The sequence below is a fragment of the Pteropus medius genome, unplaced genomic scaffold (assembly GCF_902729225.1).
Source record: "Pteropus medius unplaced genomic scaffold, Ma_sr-lr_union100, whole genome shotgun sequence".
Taxonomy (NCBI): domain Eukaryota; kingdom Metazoa; phylum Chordata; class Mammalia; order Chiroptera; family Pteropodidae; genus Pteropus; species Pteropus medius.
Genome location: NW_024340697.1, coordinates 2,277,634 through 2,289,711, shown reverse-complemented (window position 1 = coordinate 2,289,711; position 12,078 = coordinate 2,277,634).

Here is a 12,078-nt window from a genome sequence, read left to right as displayed (position 1 = left end):
TTGTGGAGTCATGTGTTTTGACGGGGTGTACCTGAAAATGTGCGCTGCCTCACGAGTGTAGCCTAGCGTGTAAAAGTACAGAAAAGACAGAAACTTGTTGAAGTCAGTTCTCCTCCACTTCGAAGGTACCTCCGAAGGGGTGATCAGTAGTCTCCTTGCCCCAGAGCATAACAGCGGTGCCACATAAGGCATCCAAGTTGGGAATTCTAGATGTTTCTATAAAATCAAAGATCGCACAGTGTGTTTACACAGCAAAGTCGTAATGTTCGGTATCTATAGATTGGAGTAGACCAGACTTAAATGTAGACTCCAGAGAAGTTTTGATTTCAGAAGCTGCAAGAAGAGTTTCCTGCTCCCATAAAACAACTAGCTATTCAGTGATACTTTAAGTCACTCTCGTGGGGACAGTGAATTGTTAATTATATTCTCCCAGTCAAGCCCAGCTGTGGATAACAGAGTGGCAACATTTTTAAGTCCCAGTGAAATGTAAAGAACTAAAACCAAATCCGTCCTGGAAGATCACAGTTTACAGTCTGAGAGAATGTGATAGAATGTACCAGAGGGCAGGGAAAAATGAAGGAGAGGTGGAAGCACCAAAAACACTTCAATCCCACCGAATAATGCTGTCACACCTCTTCAAAAGTGTTCCATATGGCAGGTCCTACAACATCCAGCAGCTGACAGGCTAAGTGGGGATAGGCTAAGTGTCAAAGGGAAAGATGAACTACCGAGGGGTTCAGAGGCTCAGTCAGGCTGGGGAGATCAGAAGGGCGTTTGTGAAGGGACTGCCATTACTGGTGGTACTTCACGGCAGAATTTTTCAGAATCAGATGGCTGTATTCCAGCACAGACTAGCAATCCAGCGTAGGGTATGATATACATTTGAGTGAGGCGAGCCAATGAAGGTGGAAGTTAGGGCGGGGGCTGGAAGCTGCTACCACATCCTTCCTGTACGTTGCGTGGCGAAGTCAACAGTCCTCACTGCAGTTCTCCACTGCAGTGAGAACTGATTGCTTTGGACATTAACTGCAATTTTCAGAGCAGTCATCTTAAATCTTCCCTTTGAAAGAATAGGTAGGTGTGAAGAAGCACGATTTTCACGCATTTACTAGGTGTTAAAGCCATGTGCCTGTGAGCTAGTCACAAACATGATCCCTTCACCCAGGGGTTCATTGTCCTGGCATGTGAACATCTCCGTCAAGGGTAGCATTTGGTGATGACAAATATCTGCATGTTGAAAATACTTTAAACGGGCTGTAGAAACGTAGAAACTACTTCCTGATATGCTACTAGCAGGCTGTGTGACCTTGGGGAAATGTCTACACCACTCTGAGTCTGAGCATGCAAAAATGAGAGGGTGGGTGAGTGCTGAGGGCCCCGGCAGTTTTAATACGCTATGATGTCCTCGATTTAGTGGGACTGTTTCCACTCAACTGAAGATTGTGGTTCCAGTGAGGCAAAGACGGTCACTTCCCCATCACGTGAACAGCTTGTTTTGGCTGGCAGGAGACTTTCTCAATTTTAACACTGGAAGTCCTGCATCCCAGGAAACCCCTCAGTCCTAGGCAAACCGGAACGCCTGGTCACCCTAGTTCTCTCTTCTAAGGTAGCTGGTTCTGGATTCTCAGTGCCACCTTGGTTAAGAAATCCCATGATCGCAGCTCTGGTCTTATGCCAGTTGCAACAAAAGCAGGTTAGATGACGAACTCAACAATGCGCCAACAATCTCTGTTCTTTTTAAACCCGTTTTCAAGTAACGAGAAGCTGAAGAGCTGTACTCAAAAATAGAAAAAGGGACACCTTTAGGAATGTGTTCAAGACCCAGCTTGATTGCCAGTCCTTTAATACAGCTGCCTTTACTGCCATAAGGGGTCTTTGAGATTCCAGGGGACCGTCCGGGCAGAAGACAGTGTATCCGAATGTTCGCTGATGAACGTCGCTCTTCCATGCATTGAGGGTTCTTACTTCTTTGAGCGTTTGGCCATCTGTGCCTGGGGATGCATAATTCTCTGAGTTTCCCTAGACAGAGAGTGTTTAGTATCTTGCATCGAAGCCAAGGCTGACCATGACTTACAGAAACATTTTGAAGACTAAAACTGAATTTGTGTCACTCTTAAAAATCATCAGAGTGATTCTTCGGGGCCACATTTTGATGTACAGTTGCTATAGAGTGAACTCAGGAAGTGCCACCGACATGTGCTCATCTGAGGAACCAAGGGAAGGACCCTAAACTTCTATAAGCCTCAGAATATTCTAGGACCAGGGCTACAGGGCAGTCTCCTAAGGTATTGAAAGGGACAGGCCCCTCCCAGCAGCAACGGAGCATTCATTCTCCAGTGACTGCATTCATGGCCTTCAAAGAGCAACACTTCCGGGAAAGACAAAATTCGTGGACAGTGTCCTGTGAATTGAGACATGGAGAAAAAGCAGTTGGCACCATAAGACTGGTTTTTGGTGAGTCTGTAATTCCTTACTCACTTGCATTGGTGTTGACATAAACGCAGTTTTGACCCTTGTAATGTGGAGTTGTATTACATGCGTGCAAGTTAGGCACTGTAACCCATTCGAGAAATACCACTCGCTTCTCTGTGTTTTCACTCTTGTGAACGTTTTGGCTCAGACAGATGTCCAATGGACAACTCATTATTTGTAGTCTTCTGGCTTGTCTTGACCCTTCCTTCCACGTGCAAAGTGAAGGAGTGGGTCTCATTTCTTTCATTCTCTCACTCATTCTTTATGAAGTACGTACTACGAGTCCATTGTGTTAGGGTGGGGCTTTGATGTAACTACAAGATAAATAAAATGCACGGCTAAGGCTTACAGGTGGCAGGCTAACTTGTTAGCTTGCAAGTAAAGTAAACTCGCAAACCTTTCACAGTTCATGATTTTTTTCACCAGTTGTTTGAATATAGGGCCATGACCCCTTGAGTATGAGTCCAATGATAGCTGTCTCCCACAAACCACATCTGAAATACACTATTATCTATTTTTTTTTGAACTGGATGAGAACTTCAAAACATGCACAGCGATCCGAGTACAGAATCCTTCCAGATATTTCCCCCTGTATAGTTATCTTACGTACATCTAATCCGATAGCTGTATCAGGATTCTTCAGAGAGACTGAACCAACAGAAGATATATAGATACAGATATATAGAAATAGATATAGATGTGGATTTACTTAAGGAGTTGGCTCACACAATTGTGAGGGCTTGCAAATCTGAAATCTGTGGGGCAGATGGTAGGCTGGAAACTCAGGCAGGATTTCTATGTTACAGTCTTGAGGCAAAATTCCTTCTCTGGGGAATCCGTTTTTACTCTTAAGGCCTTCAACTGATTTGATGAGACACACTCACAGTATCAAGTACAATCTCTTTTATTTAAAGTTAATTGTAAAGGTTAATCACATTTACAAAAAACTTCACAGCAACATATAGATGAGCGTTTGACCACATTGAGCCCTATAGCCTAGCCAAGTTGACACATAGAATGAACCATCACCATAGCCTTTTTCTTTTTTAAGCAATTTACTTGGGCTGTCTTTCCAAAACATTCAACTCAGTCTCTTCTTATATTTGAGCTATAGTATTACAATTAAAAACATAACTGGTAGAAAAAGGTTTAGAAACAAATACAACTGAATCTTGGAGATCAGCTCAATTGGCAGACGCAGACAGGCATACGTACTAGTAGCCTACCAACATGAGATGTTACATAGGTCCAGGAGATCAGTCCACATTTTTTTTTACAGAAGGAAAGGAGAATGCAGGTTAACCAATCATTTCAAATAGAGGTCAGTCAAGAGAGCTTCTGTTCCTGTTGGTCTAAAGTTTGTCTGTCAATTAGAAATAAGCAGCACTGAAAACTCCCAATACCCAAGCCTCACCCAAGAGTAGTTAAATCAGAATCTTTGGTTGCCAGGCATCATGATTCTTGTCCGATGCGCAGCCAAGATTGAGAACTTCCGGTTTAAGGTCATGGCCACGAAGCTCTTAAGGTCTGCTTCCTCCTCCCAACATGTAAGTGTATCGGATTTGGGATACTACATTTAGAAAGCAAAAGAGCAAAAAGTATATACAAGAACAAAGTGCCACAATTAATTCCACAAATCGGTACAAATCAGTGCCTATATTTTGGAGAATTTAAAAACGTTTTCTCTTTAGTTAGCATTCCTACGGGTGGAATAGCTCTATGAGAGCAATGCCTATTTTAAATTCTGGTCTATTTTAATTGTTTGCCAGAAAAGGTTGTATCAATTTTAACTCCCACCGAAAGTCCCTAAATGCCGGCCAACACTGGATTGACAAATCTTTTTCCCTTTTTTCAATGTGGTAATTTAAAAATACTGAGATGTTTTATTTGCATTTCTGTAAAACTTTATTTTATTGACTACAAATATTTTACTTTATAAGATCTATAAAGTAATGTAATGTAAATATTATATAGCTATATCCAACCTTGTTAATCCATCACGTATTACTGCAATAATATTTTTCTATTTTTCGATTACTGATTATAAAATAATATGTATCTCCTGAAGAAATTTGGGTAAATACAAGGACAAGAAATGAAAAAAAAGATTGTTCATAATTATTTGGCTATAACAATGGCTAAAAGTGTAGCATATATAACCAAACAAGTATTTGTTTTCAAACATTTTTCGTTTACACTTAGCATCTTTTTTCATGTCGTTCAGTGTTCTAATATGTGACTTTCAGAGGCTGCATAGTAGTTTAAAGTAATATGTGTTAAATTCGGTATCCTTCAAAGAATCTGAAACAACAAATCTTGACTTAAATACTAATCCCTTTACCTTTCTCTTGTATGCATCACAAGTGGTAGACTGACTGTTAGTTTGGTGGCTCCCCGTGAACCATGGCTCCCAATATTTATGCTTGTGCGGAGTACCCTCCCTTACTGACTCTGGGTTTGGCCAATAGGACGTTAGCAAGGATGATGCAAGGAAGGACTTGTGCTTGCATATTCGCTTGTCTCTATTGAAATGTTCTCTCCTAGTATCTAACCACCATGAAAGGAAGCCCAAGCTAGCTAGACACGTGGAAAGAAAAAGAGCAAGAGGTCACAGTCTCCCCACCTTCCGCACTGGGGCACCAGACATGTGAACAAAGCCATTTGACTACAACCTCATGGTAGACCCCAAATGAGCCCAACAGAAGAAGTGCCAACCCACGGAACGGTCCACACGTAAAATGCTTGCTATTTTAAGCAGATATGTTTTGGAGTAGTTTGTGACACAGCGATAGATCATTGAAACATGGCAGCATCTAATATGAAAAGTTGCATCAAATATAGAAAACAAATCTTTAGAATCATAAACTCACAAAAGACTTTTTTTGTTATTATATGCTTAAATTGCTGAGGTCCTGGCTGATTGGATGAATGCAGAAAGAACATGGGCAGCGGAGTCAAAAAAACATGAAATGTAACCCAGTTTTGTGTATTGCAAGATATATGACTCCTTGGAGTATCAGCTGCTTTGTAGGCAAATAAGGTTTTAACACCAGCTACCATGCAGATGTTTTATACTTAAGCTCTGTGAGTGACGCTGCTTCTAACTCAATAGAATCATAAACAGGATGAAGGAATGTACAGGTGTGAGTTAACCTTTTTATTAGAAAGCCATGTCTCTCAAACCGAAGAGAGCATTCTTTCCACTATACCTCACTACTAATGAATTTACTTAGGGGTCTACGGAAACCAGATGGCGTGATAGAGTCTCTGTGATGCCCACCTGGCAAAACTGCTTCTGATTTTTCAAGGTGGCGGGCAGACTGCTTGAAGACCATTACATCCATAAATAGCCTTTCCTCTTTTTAACCAAGTCATCTATTCCATTATTTGCATGAGGGGCCTTTTTTTTCAAAGCATCTGACCCTTTGGACTCATCTAGTGAACTCTAATACTTACATGGGACCAGTCCGCAACAGGAAAGTAGGTTTTTATTACATGAATTTGCATATCCTGTCAAGGACAGCTTCAGAACACTTTCATTTCAAGGTTAAATGAAACTTACAGGAATAAGCACAGAGGTGCTTCACAGTTCAGTCAGTTAAAAGAGGGGATAAGAAAGGAAAGACAGGTTAATTGTGACAGGGGACTTTACAATGCTGAAAATATACCGTATACAAAGGAACTAGGTAGCCTGCGTTCTATTTCCATGTGTCATTTACAAAGAGCAGATTCGTGGTTTCTGCAAATTTCTAGTAAGGAATATTATTTGAAAAACATTCGTGGTTGTATCTAACTCAAAGGGTTAAAACTTTGGACTTGTTATGAAAATACCTGTAGCATCCTCTCTCCTTTTCATCAAACGGACCCTGATTTTCAGCATCCAAGACTGGAAACAGCCAGCAGAAAGCGGGAAAGCAGTGGGGTCAGTACCTATCTGTCACTCACATGCTCTCCCAAGTCGAGCAAGTCGCATAGGGAAACATTAAGGGGTTGTACTTCCCCATGCTGGGAGCACAGCATCAGGCGGACTGGAGCAATTTGCTTAAGGGATTTGTTCAGGTTCCCATCAGCTGCAGGAGAGTATGTGTGATGCTAAGGTTCTACTGAACCACTCTGAGGTCTAAGCCGAAATCAAATGACAGAGCCGGGGCCCAAAGTGGGCTTCTGTCCATAGCTCTGTACTTGTCAACCACCACTGTGAATGCCGACTCAAGCCTGGCCTTTCTTTTCATTCCAGAGACTTAATCCCAAGAGTCCCTCAATGTTTAAATCTCTAGATTACCATGACACTAAACTAGGGCTGCCAGATAAAATACGGGATCTACAATTAAATTTGAAATTCAGATAAACGACAAATCATTTTTAGTATAAGCATGTCCCAAAATTTGCCAAACTTAGCGACCCTCCACTAAAGCTTTAAGTACCCACCAAGGGCTGTTCCTGATCCTTTTTATTTCCACCAAAAGAGAAAAAAAGAAATGCAATGAGACTTAGAAAACTGAGTATGAGGCAGCCCGGCCAACGAGAGGCTTGTTCTCACGAGATAAATAGGAGAACTCTGTCGTCTTCATCCAACAACTTCTCTTGAGTTAATTAACCCGCACGAGACCGGGCCAACAATGTGGCCCTCTTCTGGGGCATCCCTCACACTGAGTAGTTCACTGGGACCACAACTGAGTCTTCAGCAGAAGGTCTTTCGTAGATTCAAGGTTAGTCATTGTGCCACTGCTTGTGATGCCGAAGATCTGAAACAATCCAGATGCCCGTCAGTAGAGAGATGGTTAAGAAAATTGCAGAATGTCCAGACCATGCAGCACTTTCTAGCTATGAGGAAAGAATGAGGATGCTTCCTGGACGCAGATGTAGGAGGGACTCCCCATGAAGAAAGCGAGTGAGGAACAAAGTGTGTGCTAAATAAAGTTACAGCATATACATATATGTGGGGTAATGAAATTAAAATGGGGGAGGGGACATGAGAAATGGAAGAAACTGGAACATAAATAAGGCGAACTTAGAACGGTTTCAGGTGGGGCTTGGGCTGGGGGTGAATTGGGTGCATGGCATATGGAAAGCGAGAGGGTTGACTCAAGGTCCAACCATAAAGGCAAAGTGGTACACGCATGGTGGTGTGTGCAGAAGAGACTGTACCCAGCAGGCCCGAGACGGCTGCGTGGAGAGGACTGCTTCCGGACTTGGCCTTTGACTGGCATCTGAGAACCTGGATTTCTCGTTGGTTCCCGCCATCCCCAGAACTGGTAACAGTGGCTCGCTGTGGCTCAACTGTTTTTGTAAACACGATGCTTCGTGCTGCACATCTGTTTTCCTTCTGGAAGTCTAGAATTTAGGTATATGCCAGGCAGAGGACTCCTATGTGACTGGACTCCAATAGACGCCCCAAGTGCTGAGTGTCTAATGAACTTCCCTGGTAGACGACATTCTGTACGTGTCTTCTCAGCTGGTTGCTGGGGGATTAAGTGCGTCCTGAGCTTGTGCCAGGTCTTTTCTGGTCACTGCTCTGCATACCTTTTCCCTGTGCTGATGTTGGTTCGTATCCTTTCACTGTAATGAGTTAGCTATGAGGCCGAGTCCTGTGGGTCCTCCTTGGGAATCAGTAAACCTAGGGATGCTTTTGGGGGGATACTTGACACCATGGTATCTCTCATTCTCTCTCCTCCTCCTCTCTCCTTCTCTTTTTCTATTTATATATACATATATATGTGCGTGTATATATGTATATACACATATATCTGTACCACATGAATATATATTTATTAAAATAAAAGAAAAATAAAAGTTTTTTACTTTTTATTTGCTTAACTGAGAGCCCCTTTCACTCTATCTCCCTTCCTTCTTTCCTTCTTTCCTTTTCTTTTTTTTCACCCTAAACTATGAATTTTCTATTAAAATTAAAGAAAAAGTTAAAAGGCTATTGCCTTGCCTTATATTTGCCTAACTAAAAGCCCCATTCAAAATGTTTTCAGAGAGAGAAATAGAAACAGAGACAGAGAAAGAAAGAGAGAAATGAAAGGAACAAAGAATAACACAAATTTCACTGCCTCAATCTATAAGCAGACAGAAAATTCTTGTAGTTTCTAAATGTCAGTGTTAGGAGGTTTTTTTTTCAAACTTTTTTCAGCTTTTACGCATTAATGCTTCAAAATTATAAGGCTTTGTTCTAGAAGAATATGTCCCTCTTATATATATAAAACAGTCCAGCACGTAACTGGAAATACAGGTCTGTCATTTAGGAGAACATTTTTGTTAGAGAGCTGAAAGTCACATTCGGGATGTGAAAATCACACATTAAAAAGCTTTTATATCAAGAAAGATTGTAAAGAGGTTACAGAGGCATAACTAAACTCGCTGTGTGAACACCAAGTAGCTCCTGAATCAGAAAAGAAAAAAGCTATAAAGGATGGTTTGGGGACAAACTGAGAAAATTTGAATATAAAATTGATATGAGATGATATTATGGAATTATTGTTAATTCTCTTAGGCGTCATCCTTATTTTTTAAGAGATACAGGCTTAATTTGGGGGGGTAAAATATCATGTCGTCTGCATTTTTCAAATGATTACGAGAAAAACACGTAAATATCCACATATGAAGAAGTAAAACCGGTGTGCTTCACTGTTAGCCGCTGCACTTACGCAACAGGCATACAAGTCGCATCGTATAATTCTTTCAACTTTTCTATATATCTGAAATCTTTCCAAATAAAGTTGGGAAGGAAAAGATTTAAAAAAAAAAAAACAGGCCGTTAATATAATCGAAGTTAAAGTAGAATGATATAATATCAGTTAGTAGAAAATCAATAACCACTCTGCCGTTGAATTCACCACATTGATTTAAGAAAGACTTAGAATCTTTTCAATAAGAAAACAATAGGCTTCCGAGATTAGCCAATAATATTGTAATATCTATGTATGGGGCCAGGTGGGTACTAGACGTATTGGAGGGGTCACTTCATAAATTATATAAATGTCTGTACACCTGAAACTAATATCGAATGTCAACTGTAATTGAAAAAAAAAACAAACTTTAAAAAAGAAAACACTAGGCTTTATTTATACTCTACTATTAGACAAGTTGCACTTGACTAAACTGGTTAATTCGAACGGCTAGTGAAACTACTCAGATGACTGGTCACTTCAATAGATTAATCTGTATAACAATCTTCCTCTAAATTGACTTCACTGATTGAATTTTTCCTATTTTTATGATCACTTTCACTTTTATCATAAAGAATGATTTTTTAAGCACCGACTATGGACAAGATGCTGGGGACAATGCATTCTAACTCAAGGGGCTTGTAATATCATTGAGGAGCTAGAAGATATGAATCAAGGATACATAACAAGAAAGAATAATCAATAAGCTAAATGCATAGTATTGCGAACTCTCAGGATCTTACCATATAAAACCTGGGTGTCTCTTTATTGATCATGCAACCTCATCCCTCACTTTACAGACAAGTAGGCAGATTTTTTAACATTTATTTTTAATTATAGTTGACATATGACATTATATTAGTGTCAGGTGTACGACATAGTGGTTAGACATTTATATACCTTACGAAGTGATCACCACAAGAAGTCTAGTAACATGTTTATTTTTCTGTAGTCGAATTTTTCAGTTTTCTTTCAGACTCTGGCGTAGTCACTTTGGGTTTTATATTTGTCGTCATACTTAGAATGACTTTCCCACTTCAAGATTATAAAAGTATTCATCTTCGGTTTCTGCTAGTACTTTTAATGTTCAGTGTCTTGCATTTAAATTTTCAAATCATATGAAATTAGTTTTGATGTAAGAAACAAGGTAGGACTATAGCTTAATTTTTTTCCAAAACATTAAGCCAGTTGCCCAACATGTTTTTAATTAATTTTGTCATTGATATGACTTTAAACTAATGTCCCATACGTGCTTTTGCTTAACTTCGACGTCTCCTCTCTCTCATCAATGTGCTGGTACTGTGCTGTTGTAGGCAATGCAACATCCTAACGCCTTTATAGATCTGGAAGAGAAGACTTCCCCTTGTTAATTTTTATTCAGAAATTTCTTGACTACTCTCACGTGTGGCCTCAACCCAGTCAGATCCAATGCCTCATTTCTATAAGAAATAATTGGTAATGTGCCCTTCAGTATACGAAAGGAGATGGCATTTATGGAGAGCATAGCTCTGATCTTTGCAATAAACAAAAATGCCCAGCTGATTTTCAAAACTCCCCCAATTGAGAATCAATCTGGCAAGCTAGCCATGAAATCTTGATTTGATTGGATTGGGATCGCACACCATTTACAAATCAATTTAAGCAAAATTTCCACTTTTTACAGTGTCGTGGCCTCTACCCCGAATAACGATATACTTCTCTTCATGTATTTACGTCTTTGCGTCCTCCAGGGTCCTTAAAGGAATCAAGTGGCACACTCAAAGTTAAGATATTGATAAGTTTAACAAAGTGACAGTTTGGATAGGATTTAGGGAAGTCAGAAAGGGTGGGACAGCGCTTCGGGGAAGTCTTTCCAACCTCACGCCTAAAATAGCAAGGGGAACAATTAATGGAACTTTGAAAGATGTGCTATTAGGAGGACATCACCTGACAAGAGCTTCATTAGAGGGTCATAGCCAACCCACGGCCTCGCCAAGCGGGGGAGGGAGCCAAGGGGATAAATACTCTGACCTCTCTCTCTACTGGCCAAACCTGACCAGCAGCCTATGGGCTGTTGAAATTGTTACAGCTCAGAGTCTGGAACAGAGAGCAGAGTGAGGAGGCGTGGAAAATGGATCTGGAGGGGAAATGGCAATCATGCGGACGCTAGGTAAAGCATGATAGCCTCCCACCCTCCCGCCACCTACCTTTGTCCCTAAGCTTTTCGTTTTCAATTTACTTCCTAGGTATTTCATAGTCTCATTACTGTTTTGAATGGGATCTCTATTCTTACCAATCTGGATCAATTATTGTTTCTATGTGAGAAGGCTATCGATTTTAAGAAACTGTTTGCATAACAAAGTAGTTTGATAAAGTGTTTGATTTTTACTGCCTATGTGAATATCACATGGTACGTGACCTGGGGAAAAGTCCATTATCTTTTCTGCATTAATTCCGTTATATTTGTAAAAAAAAAAAAGGGGGGGTGTTAAGATATTTACTTCAATTTTTTTAGTATTTATTGACATAATACATATAAAGCAGTTAAAGTAGTGTCCGGCTCATAACAAACCCTCAGGAAAGATCACCTATTATTATTATATTTAATAGTTTTTTAGCTAATCTAGGACATCATTGGCTTTTCAGTTCAGTTTATTAACCCTGATGATTATCAGCTGATCTCCCCCACGCCAAACTGCATTTCTCAAATTCTCTCCAGGTCGACTAGGTGAACGAAAGAACTTTATAACTACCGATATTCTGACTCTACCGACAAAAGGTTCCAATAATCAGGAAAGGAATAATTCTCTTGGGGACCCCACTTTGAGAAGCAAAGCTTTATATGACACTAGACTGCAAGTGTGCCTGACGTTTTTGGTGTTTTTTTTTTTTTTTTTTGTCAGTGAGTTAACCAAATGTAAGCTTTGTCACTGCTTAAAACCCACAGTCTCTTTCA